A 16,225-nucleotide genomic window follows, 5' to 3' on the forward strand; every position below is an offset into this window, starting at 1 on the left:
AGATTTGGAGGTATGAATGGGAGACTGAATCTGCATCATCATTGAGATCATTAAAGCAATGCAGTGTTTCTTTACGAATTAGCATTTAATAATTAATTAGCCACACTGGTTAATTACAATTGTGATCATTGTTAGCTGTAGATTCGGATTAAATCACAAGGAACAATAACTTGCATTTATATAGCACCTTAAACACAATAAAATGTCTCACTGTACTTCACAGGGACACTAACCAAGAATATTTAACAATGAGCAGAATAAAGAAATATTTGAACATGGGACCAAATCAAGGAGATTAGCTTTAAGGAGTGTCTTAAAGCAGGAGAGGGATGTGGCAAGATAGGCAGCGAATGCAAGAATTTGGGGCCTGGGGCACGGCTTCCAATGGTGGAGTGATGAAAATCGGGGAGAGTAGAATACCCAGAATTCGAGGAGTGCAGCGATCTTGGAGTGTTGTAGGGTTGGAGGAGGTTACAGGGAGGGCTGAGGCCATGGAGGTGTTTGGAAGCAATAATTTTAACATTGGGGCATTGCCAGTCCAGGAGCCAATACACAGCTGAAAAAAATCCAGTTAGCTGCTGTAATGACCTCAGCAAGGCCCTTGGGGTGGGCCTCTTGAAGTATGAGCTTCCTGATTGAGGTAGTGATTGCCTGAAAGCTTGCCATAAACAGGTCCAGGCAGCGGGTGACCGAGGGGGGTCGTCCAACCTGACTGACTGCCCTTCTACCACAGCTATATTCGCGACCGGGTGCCCCTGGAGAGGGAGTTTGCAGTGTCCAAGGGTACTGTTAACGCCTTCCATTCCTGCTGGACACCGCAGGGACTGGGATGCATTATCGACCTCTTTAATCACATTTTGATTTGATGTTTTAAGTTTCCTTTCCACTTTGTCCTTTGTTTCGAGCGGTTCCCCACCCTTTGGGAGCTGCCAATTTTAATTTACCCCCTTGTTAATTTGATATCGAGGAGTGTCAGGGCTACTTTGGATTCTGACTCTGTACCCGAAGCACCTTTAGGAATGGAATTCAGTTTGCAAATAAAAGGTAACCTGGCGAAGGGACACTGGCCTCTTGCATTATCAGGTGCACGCACGCTGTAAGTTTCACAGTGTGTCCAGAAATTGCAGATTTGTCCTGACAAGGAGTACAGTTGGAATTCTCCTGTGAGAGGCCATCCCCGGGAGATTCATTCACTCTGGCGACACTCCAAGGACATTTTCTGGATATATTTATGGGAAGAGGACATGTCAAAGTGAAGTGAAGTTGCTTTTGCACTGACATGTAAGTAAGGAAAGAACTACAGGTGGGATCTTCTGGCTATTCACACCGGCAGTCTCAAACTTCCTGGTCCCGCTATAGTGAACAGAGAGGTGGCTGAGCGCCAAATTCTCCGTCCTTGCTTACAGCGGCAGTGGGGGGCAAACGGCCGGTAAGATCACGCCCTACATGTCTACATGGGGCGGCACGGTGGTTGGCACTGCTGCCTCCAGTGCCAGGGATCCGGGTTCGATTCCCGGCTCGGGTCACTGTCTGTGTGGAGTCTACACGTTCTCCCCTTGTCTGCGTGGATTTCCTCCGGGTGCTCCGATTTCCTCCCACAGTCCGAAAGACCGTGTTGGTTGGGTGCATTGGCCATGCTAAATTCTCCCTAAGTGTACCCAAACAGCCGCTGGAGTGTGGCGTCTCGGGGATTTTCACAATAACTTCATTGCAGTGTTAATGTAAGCCTACTTGTGACAATAATAAATAAATAATACAGCACTGTTTATGGCTTCAGGGCACCCTAACCAAATCTGCAGGGGCGGCACTGTGGCACAGTTGTTAACTCTGCTGCCTTACAGCGCCAGGTACTCGGGTTCGATTCCCGGCTTGGGTCAGTGTGGAGTTTGAACGTTCTTCCGATATCTGAATGGGTTTCCTCCTGGTGCTCCGGTTTCCTCCCACAGTCTGAAAGGCATGCTGGTTAGGTACATTGACTCGAACAGGAGTGTGGCGACTAGGGAAATTTCACTGTAACTTTATTGCAGTGTTAATGTAAGCCTTACTTGTGACTAATAAATAAACTTTAACTTTAAACTGAAGTGCTTTGCTTTGAGGCCTAGTCACTATTGGGATTTAGGAAACAGGACAGACACTCTGTGCACAGCAAGCTCCCACTAATACCACTGTGATAAAGACCAGATAGTCTGTATTTTTTTCTACAGTATAGCAAGTGCATTTGTGTTAACATCTGGAGTGGAACTTATACAAGCCAAACCGGGGAGGGGGGGGGGAGGGATGAGGCTATGCTGAAAGTTTTCCTTCAATGTCAGGATCAAAGACCCTCCACGTGTACAATCCAGGGAAAATTCTGGATATTAAGTTTAGATTGAATTAGCTGTGGCGCCAGAGGATGTGGATAAGAACCATGAACTCTTGCTGACACGTGTGGTTGGCACCTCAACATGAATTATGGTAAACAAGTAATTGAACCCTGAATGTTAAGTTCATCTTTCTGATATCTTCCTCATGAGAAAGCAAATTGATTGAGGTGAAATGCGGACACTGTTCTGTGGTTTGAGAGTGTGCTATAATGGGACAGTTTCCACTTAATATGATCAGTGGAGTGAAGAATTATGGGAATATAATTGATTCGCCTCAGTAACCATGGCGTTCAGGTCAGCAGTGCAGCAAGCGCTGTGCTGGGCCGTACATTAAAACTATAGAATGACACAATTCAATGAGCGAACCAGATCAAAACAACACTCTTTAGGGCAGAGATTATAGCATTGCGTACAATGAGTCAGAGGAACCGGCATTCCAGTCCCTTTCTCTGGAGGTTTTTGGGCTGAATTATCATGCCCCCCCTCCTCCCCTCGCTTTCCTGCTTTCACTCACCCACGCCCCCCCCACCCAAACGCTGAAGTGGAGGGAAGAGAGGCAGATGGGAGCCCCTAAAATACCGGCATCGACAGGCATGTCACGAAGCGGGCTGGAATTAGGCTCTTAAACGTCAGTCTGGGAGGCCGACTGGGATTTTGCAGTCAGCCTCCGGTTTCCCAACTCAATGGGGAGCGGGTCAACTGCCCTAGGGTTGGGCATCCAGAGACAGGCTGAGATACCAGCACTCTGGACAGGCCTAGCAGCTTTCTCTGCCAACCAGGTATGAGAGTTTAGCCGAAGGTCATTGTGCGGCGGGATTCCCCAGCCCACTTACTGGCTGTTCTCGCTGTTTCTTTAAAGATTTTTCATAGAATCATAGAATCCCTACGGCGCAGAAGGAGGCCATTTGGCCCATCGAGTCTGCACCGACCACAATCCCACCCAGGCCCTATCCCCATAATCCCATGCATTTACCCTAGCTGGTCCCCCTGACAGGAAAGGGCAATTTAACACGGCCATTGCACCTAACCTGCACATCTTTGGACTGTGGGAGGAAAGTGGAGCACCCGGAGGAAACCCACGCAGACACGGGAAGGACGTGCAGACTCCACACAGTCACCCAAGCCAGGTATCCTGATAATCCCACGCATTTATGTGTGCTTATCTCCCTTGACACTCAGGGGCAATTTGGCTTAGGCCAATCCACCTAACCCGCACCAGACACCACGCAGACACAGGGAGGATGTGCAGACTCCGCACAGACAGTGACCCAAGCTGGGAATTGAACCCAGGTCCCTGGCGCTGTGAGGCAGCAGTGCTATCCGCTGCGCCACCGTGCAGTCTGTAAGAAAGAAAAATTGCTGAGAGGACACCTTCTTGATTTGCCCTCTAGGAGCTCACCTGCCACCCCGAGCTAGTCAGGGACCCATCTCCAAGCCAATTAAAGCCTCACTCCCTTAATTATAACAATGAATGTTTTAACTTTAATCAGTTTCCCATGGAAGCAGATTTCTGACCCAGAAACAAATCCCAGTTCCTATTTACCAGCTCCGTAATGAATATTCAGCCCTGTGTCTCTGATCTCCATCAGGCCTTTGAACCAAGCAAGCGACGCACTAAATACTCAGTGGATTAACAAACAATTCAGCCTCAATTAGTCCACAACCACTTCTGAAACAAAATCTTTCAGGGGGTGTGTATATCGATGGCTCGACGGCCTGCAACCCGGGTGGGCCTGGGTGGATGCTGTTTTGGAGAGCCGGTGCAGACTGGATGGGCTGAATGGCCTCCTTCTGCACTGTAGGGATTTGATGATGCCATGATGATTCTCTTCCTTCCACAGAGCCAGCCTGGCAGCTGTGCCCAGCCTGGTCAGAACTGATGCTGCCAAGCCACTCTTGGCTTTGGACATTGAAGTCTCCCAACCAGAGGACGTTCTGCACCCTCGCCACCCTCAGTACTTCCTCCATATGGAAGAGCACGAATTCATCAGCTGAGGGCTTCCCTTGCCTATGGGGTGGCACAGTGGTTACCACTGCTGCCTCACAGCGCCAGGCACCTGGGTTCAATACCCGGTTCGGGTCACTGTCTGTGTGGAGTTTGCACGTTCTCCCCGTGTCTGCGTGGGTTCCCTCCCATAGTCCGAAGACGCGCTGGTTGGGAATGTGGCAACTAGGAAATTTTCACAGTAACTTCATTACAGGTTAATGCAAACCGACTTGTGGCACTAATAAATAAACTTTAAACTTTTCTCACGTTCCTCTTCCGCTGTTGAGGCGTTCCATTGCCACCTATTTTTTCGGTTGGTACACAGATCAAAATCAGCATCTTGAAATTGAGTCGAGATGGCAATTGTCACTGCGTGTTGTTTCCTTCTTCATCACTACACAGCCAACATTTCCAATACAGTGATACTGCTAAAGCTGGAAGTCTAAAATCCAGACAGTAATTTACAAGATTCGATCATAGAATCATAGAATCCTACAGTCCAGAAGGTGGCCATTCAGCCCATCGAGTCTGCACTGACCACAACCTCACCCAGGCCCTATCCCGATAACCCCAAGCATTTACGTTCTAGTCCCCCTGACACTAAGGGGCAATTTAGCACGGCCAATGCACCTAACCAGCACATCTTTCGGACTGTGGGAGGAAACCGGAGCACCCGGAAGAATCCCAAGCAGACACGGAGAGAACGTGTACACTCCACACAGACATTGACCCAAGCCGGGAATCGAACATGGGTCCCTGGAGCTGTGAAGCAGCAGTGCTAAACCACTGTGCCACCGTGCCACCCCTCAGCATGTCAGGCAGCAACTGTAGTGAGCAAAGTATTATCCGTTGCTGAAGGGATTCACGAAAGGATCAGTGGGAGATGTGGGTGGTTTGCTTCGCCCGAGCGTACAAACCCAAGGTCTGCTTCAACGTGGAGGGCTTTTAGGATCCGCAGTTTGGAAACAGGAGGTAACATGATTTATTCTCTTTTCCAGCGAGCGATGCGTATGCTTTGTGCCTGTTGTAAATTGACAGTGTGTCGGTGCCTGTGCCCTCTTGCTGTTTATACAATCTGGTTGCACTTTGCAGCCTGAGCCACAGTTCAGTGGAATGTTTACTCCATCACCTTCTGAAATAGAGGACAATCATGCAACCAGCAAGCCAAATGACTGAAAACAAAGGATTTGGGTTTGATCTCACAGCTCACTAAAGGTCATCCGAGTAGATGGATGTGCAAGCAATAAAGTGGCGGGCAACATTCACACATCAATGTGTATTTGATGTGGTTCAGTTGGTAGCATTCTCGCCTCTTCGTGTCAGACTTTGGGTTCAAGTGACTCTCCAGGAATTAAACATCAAATCAAGGCTGAACCTGAGGGAGTTCAGCACTGATGGAAGCGCCGTCTTTCAGATGAGATATTAAAGCAAGGCCCCATCTGCTGACTTGTGTAGATGTGAAAGATTCACTGACACTATTTTCAAGTAAGTGATGAGAAATTCACCCCAGTGTCCTTGCCAATATTTATCCCTCAATTAACATCACCAAAACACAGATTAAGTTTATTTATTAGTGTCACAAATATGCCTACATTAACACTGCAATGAAGTTACTGTGAAAATCCCCTAGTCGCCACACGCTGGCGCCTGTTTGGGTACACCGAGGGAGAATTTAGCATGGCCAATTCACTTAACCTGCACATCTTTCGGACTGTGGGAGGAAACTGGAGCACCCGGAGGAAACCCACACAGACACAGGGGGAGAGTGCAGACTCCGCACAGACAGTGACCCAAGCCGGGGATTGAACCCAGGTCTCTGGCGCTGTGAGGGAGCAGTGCTAACCACTGTGCCACCTTGCTGCCTTTAGACACAGCTGCCTATCTGGTCAGGCTCACATTACTCTTGGTCGGTTTGCTGTGTGTGAATTGGTTTCCACGTTTCTTGCATTACAGCAAAGATCGCAATTCAACAATGCTTAATTGAAAAGTGCTTTATAAATGTAAGTCTTCCTTTTTTTCCTTCTCTTCATCAGAAGTCTGGTAAAGGCTCAGTTTTAAAATTCTCATTCTTGTTTTCAAATCCCTCGCTGGTTTTACCCTTCCCCATCTCCGTAACCTTCTCCAGCCTCATAACCTTCCAAGATCTCTTCACTCCTCCAGTTGTAGATTCTCTTCACTCTACCACTGATGTCCATGTCTTCAGTGCTTTAGCCCTAACTCTTTAATTCCCTCCCTAAACCTCTCCATCTCACCATCGCTCTCTCCTCCTATAAACACCTTTGATCACCTGTCCTATTATTTCCTAGTTTTTGTTGGTGTAAAATTTCGATTGAGTAACGCTGCTGTGAAGCACCTGACAACTTATTTTACTATAGTTAAAGGTAGCATATAAATGCATGATAATTGCCTAGATCCGATAGACTGGGACTGTTTACCGTGGAGCAGAGATGACTGATTGAGATGTATTCAATAATGAGGCAGATCGAGTCCACAGGAAGAAACCTTTTGTCTTGGTGGAGGGATCTATGACCAGGGGGCTTAGTTAAGGTAAGGGCAGAGGTTTAGAGGGAATGTGAGGAAAAACATTTTCACCCAAAGAGAGGTGAGAGCCTGGAACTCACTGCCTGGAAGGGGAGTGAAGGCAGAGACCCTCATGACATTTAGATGTCCACTTGCGATGCCAAGGCATACAAGGCTCATGAGCCAAGTGCTGGGAAATGGGATTAGGATAGTCAGGTGGTTTGTCTTTGACCGGAGCAGAGGCGATGGGCCAAAGAGCCTTTTTCTGTGCTGGATGCTCTAATGCTGTTATGACGGTATATTCCAAGTCATGTGGAGAATGCATTTGAAATCATGAACTGGGAGTGGGGGGGCTTTCATTTTATTCATTTGTGGGACATGGGCGTCGCTGGCTGGTCAGCATTTATTGCCCATCCCCAGTTGCTCTTGAGAAGGTGGTGGTGAGCTGCCTTCTTGAACCGCGGCAGTCCGCGTGCTGTGGGTTGACCCACAATGCTGTTCGGGACGGAATTCCAGGATTTTGACCCAGCGACTGCGAAGGAATGGCCAATACATTTCCAAGCCAGGATGGTGAGTGCCTTGGAGGAGAACATGCAGGTGGTGGTGTTCCCATGTATCTGCTGCCCTTGTCCTTCCAGATGGAAGAGGTTGTGGGTTCGGAAGGTGCTGTCTAAGGATCTTTGGTGAATTGCTGCAGTGCATCTTGTAGATAGTACACACTGCTGATACTAAGCATCGGTGATGAATGGAGTGGATGTTTGTGGATATGGTGCCAATTAAGCGGGCTGCTTTGTTCTGGATTGTGTCAAGCTTCTTGAGCATCTTTGGAGCTGCACCCATTCAGGCAAGTGGAGAGTATTCCATCACACTCCTGACTTGTGCCTTGTAAGTTAAAGTTTATTTATTAATCACAAGTAAGGCTTACATTAACACTGCAATGAAGTTACTGTGAAATTCCCCTAGTCGCCACACTCCGGTGCCTATTCAGGTCAATGCACCTAACCAACATGTCTTTCAGACTGTGAGAGGAAACCGGAGCAGCCAGAGGAAACCCATACAGACACGGGGAGAACATGCAAACTCCACACAAACAGTGACCCAAGCTGGAAATCGAGCCCGGGTCCCTGGTGCTGTGAGGCAGCAGTGCTAACCACTGTGCCACCATGTCACCCCGTAGGTGGTGGACAGGCTTTGGGAGTCAGGAAATGAGATACCCGTGGCAGTATTCCGAGCTCTGAACTGCTCCTGTAGCCACTGTGTTAAAGTGGTGAGTCCAGTTCAGTTTCTGGTCAATGGTAACTCCAAAGATGTTGACAGTGGGGGAATCAGTGATGGTAACACCATTGAATGTCAAGGGGCGTTGCACAGTGGTTAGCACTGCTGCTTCATAGTGCCAGGGACCTGGGTTCGACTCCCGGCTTGGGTCACTGTCTGTGTGGAGTTTGCACATTCTCCCCATGTCTGCGTGGGTTTCCTCCGGGTGCTCCAGTTTCCTCCCACATTCTGAAAGACATGCTGGTTAGGTGCGTTGATCCGAACAGGCGCCGGAGTGTGGCGACTAGAGGGATTTCACAGTAACTTCATTGCAGTGTTAATGTAAGCCTTACTTGTGACTGATAAATGAACTTTACTTTACTTTAGACTGTCTCTTATTGGTGATGGCCATTGCCTGGCATTTGTGTGGCGTGAATGTTAGTTGCCACTTGTCAGCCCAAGACTGGACATTATTGGGGTGGGGGCACAATAATAAAGCCCAAAAATGTTACGCTGGTCTCCTGCTCTTCAAGTGCATCATACAGCCATACAGTACCTGCTGCCTTTTCTTTAACTTACTTGTCTGCAGCTCAGCTTGGTGGGCAGAAATCTTCCGGTTGAGTTGCGTGCCATTTAATTTTCTTCAGTGATGCGATTGCTCGCTGCACGAACCTGTCCTGCTTCTCGCTATTCAGACTGGACCCTGATTGCCGGGAAGAATGGTGGAAGCAAGAGTTAAGAGCTTTAAATAATAAAGCGTGATGTTGAGTGACTCATCAGATGAAAATTGAAGTGGGGGCCAATTTGAGTGCTGTAATTATGCAGGATTGTCTGGAATGGAGCTATTATTGAAAGACAGAATTAACATGTGAAATGTGTTTCTTTTTTCAAATCTCCGTCACTTCAAATGTACATTATTTTAATTTAAGGAAGGAGTCTAGAATATAAATTCATAATGAATGTTTTCATTTTGTTGCCTTGTACTCAATGTACCCCAGTTAGTTGATATTTTAATAAATCCTGCTAAATTAAATAAGATGCCCAAGGTTAGGAATGTGGCAATTGTGATGTGGCAGACATGATCACATATTTAAGCATGCGCCTGTAGTTAACCTTGCTTCAGCTAAAACTTGCAAACAAATAATTAACCGAATTACGTGTGGCTCAGCTCACAAGCAAACAGGAGCAGCCGGAGACCCAGACTGCTCCTGAAGCCTCCTCTGGAATTCAATAGGGTGGCACAGTGAGGTGGCACGCTGGCACAGTGATTAGCACTGCTGCCTCGCAGTGCCCGGGACCCAGGCTCAAGTCCAGCCTCGAGTCGCTGTCAACATGGAGTTTGCACAAGGGTGGGAATGGGAAACCCTGTTGACATCGGCGGGACCGGAAGATTCCGTCGCCAGCCGCCTCCCCTCCGCCTCAAAACACGCCATGAGTGGAGGCAGAAAATTCCACCCAACACGTTCAACTCAATTAGCCCCATTTAAGTTGAGGCATTAACCCATTTGGAGCCACATCATAAATTCCTACAGTGCAGAAGGAGGCCATTCAGCCCATCGAGTCTGCACCAACCACAAACCCGCCCAGGCCCTTTTCCCATAACCCCACATATTTACCCTGCTAATCCCCCTGACACTAGGGTCAATTTAGCATGGCCAATCAACCTAACCTGCATATCTTTGGACTGTGGGAGGAAACCGGAGCACACGGAAGAAAACTACACAGACATGGGGAGAATGTGCAAACTTCACACAGACAGTCACCCGAGGCTGGAATCGAACCCATGTCCCTGGCGCAGTGAGGCAGCAGCGCTAACCACTGTGCCACCATGCCGCCTCATGGCCAACTGAGGGCAAGAAAGGAACTTCAGAGAAATGCGTGAAGTGTTTAAGTTTATTTATTAGTGTCACAAGTAGGCTTACATTAACACTGCAATGAAGTTACCGTGAAGCCACCCCCTCCAGTATTTTATCCTGGTGTCAATCCACGATTTCTTTTTACGATTGACAGGGGGATTGGCTATTCGCAAAGACACCCTGTTTACCGGGCCTGCTCCTATCTCGTTTTGAAGCTAGTTTGTGGTAGCAGTCCCACCAATGGCCCACATTAAACATTGATGCGGTTCTGTAATGTGATAAATTGGGACTTCTCTTGTTTGCTTCCCAGGTGTAGGACTAGCAGTGCTTAATTATTTCGTTCTGATTCTTGGTTCAGTGAACTGTGGTCACTTCGATGCAGACTGATTGAATAATGGAGCTGAGGTCTGCAGTAAACTCGTGAGGATTAGTCCTGTGGGTCTTTCTTGTTCCATGTATTATGGAGTAAATGCACTCTGATCCTTAAGAGGATAAAACTGAGCTAAAATTGGCAGATAACACTGGATCTTCTTGTCACAGTGAAGGACTTGAGTCCTTTTATTATCATTATTTTCTTTTAAGGCAGAGAATCTGTGACATTCATTCAGTAAAATAAATACTGTTTGCGAAATCATGCCTTACAATAACACTGATCGATGTGGCACCTGTTTCCATTATAACTACCATCTGTTGGCCGTGACTGAGAAATATTCTCAAGATTTTTCTTTATTAGATAAAGTAATACACTGAACTGTGTCCTTAAGCAGTTACACATGTAATGTTGATAACATTAAGGTTCGCATTAATAATTTACTGCTCTGGCAGGGTGGCACGGTGGCACAGTAGTTAGCATTGCTGCCTCACAGTTGCCAGGGGCCCAAGTTCGATTCCGGCCTTGGGTGACTGTCTGTGTGGAGTTTGCACATTCTCCCCATGTCTGCGTGGGTTTCCTCCGGGTGCTCTGGTTTCCTCCCACAGTCCCAACCTGTCCTGGTTAGATAGATTGGCCATGCTAAATTGCCCTTTAGCGTCCCTAGATGTACATGTCAGGTGGATTGGCCATGGTAAATGCATGAGCTTATGGGGTATGGGCGTGGAATGAGTGGGCCTGGGTAAGATGCTGTTTTGGAGAGTCGGTGCAGACTCGACGGGCCGAATGGCCTCATTCTGCATTGTGAGGGTTATTTAGTATTATGGTAATTTTCATCCCATGTTTTCAAATCCCTCCATGATCACCCCCCCTCCCCCTCCCCAACCATCCCCCTCCAGTTCTGTAACTTTTGCGAGCTTACTATCTTCTGAGATTTCAGCACTCCTCTTATTCTGGCCTTGATATCCCCAATTTGCAACGTTCCTCCATTAACAGTCATGCCTTCAGCAGCAGAGGCCCACATTTCTGAAATTCCCTCCCTACCCTCTTTCAAAATGCTCCTTAAAATCCACCTCTTTGACCATGTTAGCCACCTGTCCTTTTCTCTCCTTTTGAGGCTCAATGTCACATTTGTGTCTTATGAAGCTCACATGAGATCTTTAGGGCATGTTACTGTATTTAAGGTGCTATAAATGTAAGTAGTTGATGTCAGGGGAAAGAAACGCTGTCATATATTTACACAATAGTGCAAAATTTAACTTATAAAGAAATCACAAGTGTTTTACAATATTGAATAGAGGGAGAGTGAGAATTGTCTGGAATCTTAAGCACCATGCCAACTCTCTGCAGTAGCACACCACAGACTGTGAGTTATTCTGTATGGAGCTGTGAAGCATAAAAAATGGCTCAAGAGTTAATTAAAAATAGTAGCACCAATGAGCCGGATAGAAAACAAACATAGGAGAGCAGAATAAGAATTAGGGAATTGGAAACGGCCATTTGGCCCTTCAAGCTTGATTCTACAGCAGACTCTATGCAAGCTATTCAACCCTGAATTCAACCCTATCCAGTTCATCCTGGGCAGCACAATGGTGAGCATTGTTGCCTCACAGCACCAGGGATCCGGGTTCAATTCTGGCCTTGGGTCACTGTCTGTGTGGACTTTACACGTTGGCCCTGTGTCTGCGTGAGTTTCCTCCGGGTGCTGCGGTTTCCCACAATCCAAAGATGTGCAGGTTAGTTTGGTAGGACTGGCCATGCCAAACTACCCCTTAATGTCTGCGGGACTCGAGGGTGAGGGCACGGGGTTTGGGTGGGATTGTTGTTGGTGCAGGCTTGATGCGCCGAGTGGCCTTGTTGGGTCCATTCATCTGTTTGAAGAGATGAGAGGGCAGCGCTGGTACGAGTTTTAAAATGGTTTTCTTTTATTGAAAAGAACTTAAAGAATTAACATGACAGAAGCAAAAGGCGAACTGACTGAACGCGCACTTGAACGCAAAACTGAAAGCAAAACTCTAAAATCAAAAATATATTTCAACTCTTATCTCCTTATTGGAAGTGTTTTTTGCAGGCTGTCCTCAATCCTTATCTCCTTATTGGAAGTGCTTTTTGCAGGCTGTCTCCATCGAGAAAAACAATCCCTGCAGCTGCTGTTATGCGAAATTGTTGTTTGCCTTCATTGTGTACCCTTCAGGAATGCAGTCAATTTTTAACTAACCCACCATGCCTTCTGATTCTACATGTAGCCAAGCTAGCTACAATTGGTCAGCTTAGCAGAGTTAGTTAACCACTACAGTCTAGCATTTAAATGTAGTTGTGCATAGGCAGTAAAATCTTAAAATGAAGTCTTTGCGTAGACTGAAATAAACAGGGCTATTTGTACACAGGATTCCTCAGGCCTCTTTCTGCACTGTAGGGGTGCTCTGATGAGGAAGGAATTTCTACAATCCCAAACTCCAGAATATTCACCCATAAATTGACAGGGAGAAAACATATTTTCTTTTAGTTTTTGCTTCCACATGATCCCATTCATCTCAACCACAGAAATTCCAATTGTGAAAAGTGGCCATTTCACCCAAACCCTCTGATGTGAGAAAGGTCCTCGTCCTGCCGTTGTTAAGGAGTAGGCTGATTCCAGGAGCAAAGACAATGTGCAGAAGGACTCTCTTGTTCATTCCCCTGAGCTAGTTATCAAGACCAGTCAACTCAGCAATTGCTAGATGATAAAAGTCCAAAGTCCATCTAGATTGCCCACCATGATAGTAACATAATGCAGTCATACTAGTGGCACATGAAGCAAAGGCGACAAGAGGGGAAACTTTTTAAAGTTTAAAGTTTATTTATTCGTCACAAGTAAGACTTACATTAACACTGCAATGAAATTACAGTGAAATTCACCCAGTCGCCACAGTCCGGTGCCTGTTCGGGTCAATGCAGTCTTTCAGACTGTGGGAGGAAACCGGAGCACCCGGAGAAAACCCACGCAGACACAGAGAGAATGTGCAAACTCCTCACAGACAGTGACCCAAGCCAGGAATCGAACACAGGTCCCTGGCGTTGTGAAGCAGCAGTGTTAACCACTGTGCTACCGTGCCGCCCGTAGCGAGTGGTTAGTTTAAAGTTTATTCATTAGTGTCACAAGTAGGCTTACATTAACACTGCAATGAAGTTACTGTGAAAATCTAATCACCACACTCTGGCGTCAATTCAGGTACGCCAAGGGAATCAAACCCGAGTCTCTGGCGCTGTGAGGCAGCAATGCTAATCACTGTGCCACCGTGGTTAGGATCTAGAATGCACTCTGATAGGATGGTGGAGAAAGATTCAGTTGTGACCTTCAAATGAGAGTTGGATGTGGATCTGAAGAGAAATAAATAGCAGCGCTATGGGGAAAAGGTGGGGAATTGGGACAAGGCAACTTGCTTTTTGGAGATAGGCAGGTCAAGACAGCCTCTTGCTTTCATTCCAATAATAAGTCAATCTCTATCAATCAGACTACAACAGGCCAAACCAAGGGATGAGGTTTTCAAAGCTTTAGGAAGCATTAGTCTAAAGTTAGTGCTGTGCTTAATACCACATGTTACTCTTATGTTCAAATAATAACCAGACCGTCATTCTCTGAGATTCTCTTGAAGCTGTAGTGAACTAAAACTTACTGTTCTATAGGCAGAAGCTGAAATATCCCACTTAAGAAAAGTAGAAAATAGTGCAACATGTTCAGACACCTTTTCACTACTGAACCCAGCTGATTCCCATGAATAATCCATGCCACCATACCATCACATGAAGCATTCCGTCCTGTTGGATACCTGACCACCTCGAAGCAGGATTCCGTCTTCAAAGTGGAATCTCATGAAGTATGAGAAAGATCCCATGGTTTGACAAGCTCATCGTCTTATGGCTTATTCATAGAATCAATCATAGAATCCTACAGTGCAGAAGGAGGCCATTCAGCCCATCGAGTCTGCACCGACCACAATCCCACCCAGACCCTATTCCCGTAACCCAATATATTTATCCTAGCTAGACCCCCTGACACTAAGGATCAATTTAGCATGGCCAATCAATCTAACCCGCACATCTTTGGACTGTGGGAGGAAACCGGAGCACCCGGAGGAAACCCACACAGCCACAGGGAGAATGTGCAAACTCCACACAGATGGTCAGTTGAGGCCAGAATTGAACCCGGGTCCTTGGTGCTGTGAGGCAGCAGTGCTAACCACTGTGCCACCGTGCCACCCTATTGTCAGGTTTTTATGTCTGTTGGCTTACCACGACCTTGTTTCTGTTGTTGTTTGCTGATGTGAAACATGACACGGGTGGCACAGTGGTGTTAAACAAACCCAAGCTGGCAGTAAACTGAGATTCGATTACCCAAGAGTTTTAAACCATTTCTTTCTACCCAACTGTACATTCCTTTTATTTCAATAAATCGGGCAAAGTGTGAACCAGGACATCAGATCTGTTCACATTAGTCACATTTGAAAAATTCATTTGTAGGACATGGCATCGTTGGCTGGCCAGCATTTATTACCCATCCCTAGTTGCCCTTGAGAAGGTGGTGGTGAAATGCCTTCTTGAACCGCTGCAGTCCATGTGTGGTGGGTTGACCCACAATTAGGGAGGGAATTTCAGGATTTTGACCCAGTAACTGCAAAGGAACGGAAATATAGGGGGCGATTCTCTCAGCCCCCTGCACTGTTCGAGTAGAATAATAGAATCATAGAATCCCTACAGTGCTGAAGGTGGCCATTCGGCCCATCAAGTCTGCATTGATAACAATCCCATCTCGGCCCGATTCTTGTAATCCCACGTAATCCCCTTGACACTAAGGTGAAATCCCACCCAGACCTGTTCCCCGCAACCCCAAGTATTTACCTCGCTAATCCCCCTAACCTACACATCTTGCGACACTAAGGGGCAATTTAGCCTGGGCAGCAGGTCGGGAGATATCAGCAGCGGCCATTTCGTGGGATTCCCGCTGGGCGTCACGGCCTCCGCAGGTCTCCGAAGGTAAGTTTTTTGGCGTCATCAGCGCCGGAAATCGGCGCAGAGCGGATTATCAAATGGAAATGTTATTTAGCATGCACACCAAGTTCTCAAAGAATAATGAGATAATGATGAGATAATTGTTTTTTTAAGTGATGTTGATTGAGTGCTTTATTAATCATCTTTTATTTGCGATATTGAATTTTAATTCCACCCAGCAGGTGTGGCCCCAGCGAGGGTCTCGTATGCCGTGCACCTTCTTTGACCATCTTTTCTTGCTGGAATTGTGACACTCTATGACCAGTGGCACATGTTCTAAAAAATACCCAGCACTGCTAGACATAGAAATATAGAAATATGGGAACTGAGGTAGGCCATTCGGCCCTTCGAGCCTGCTCCAGCAGACTTATGATCATGGCTGCTCATCCAACTCAATAGCCTGATCCAACTTTCCCCCCATATCCTTTGATCCCCTTCAACCCCAAGAGCTATATCTAATTCCTTCTTGAAAACATACCATGTTTTGGCCTCAATTGCTTCCTGTGATATTGAATTCCACAGGCTGACCACTCTCTGGTTGACGAGATTCCTCCTCACCTCAGCCCTAAAAGGTTTACCCTGGTTCCTTAGACTATGACCCCTGGTTCTGGACTCCTCCCACCATCAGAACATCATTCTGGATGTTCTGGTTGGACTGGCTGGATTTATTATGTATGAGGTCCAATATGTATTCATAAAAGACCACAAGCTAAGTGGGAGTGAACTAACCGGAACAGTTAATTAACACGCCGTGCCTCTGGCACAGTCAGCACAAGACTGGCAAGACAAGCTCCACCCAGGGTGGAGCTTGAGTTCTGGGTCACCTGACCTGTTCCCTTAAAGGGGC

The sequence above is a fragment of the Mustelus asterias genome, chromosome 13, assembly GCF_964213995.1.
Source record: "Mustelus asterias chromosome 13, sMusAst1.hap1.1, whole genome shotgun sequence".
Lineage (NCBI taxonomy): Eukaryota > Metazoa > Chordata > Chondrichthyes > Carcharhiniformes > Triakidae > Mustelus > Mustelus asterias.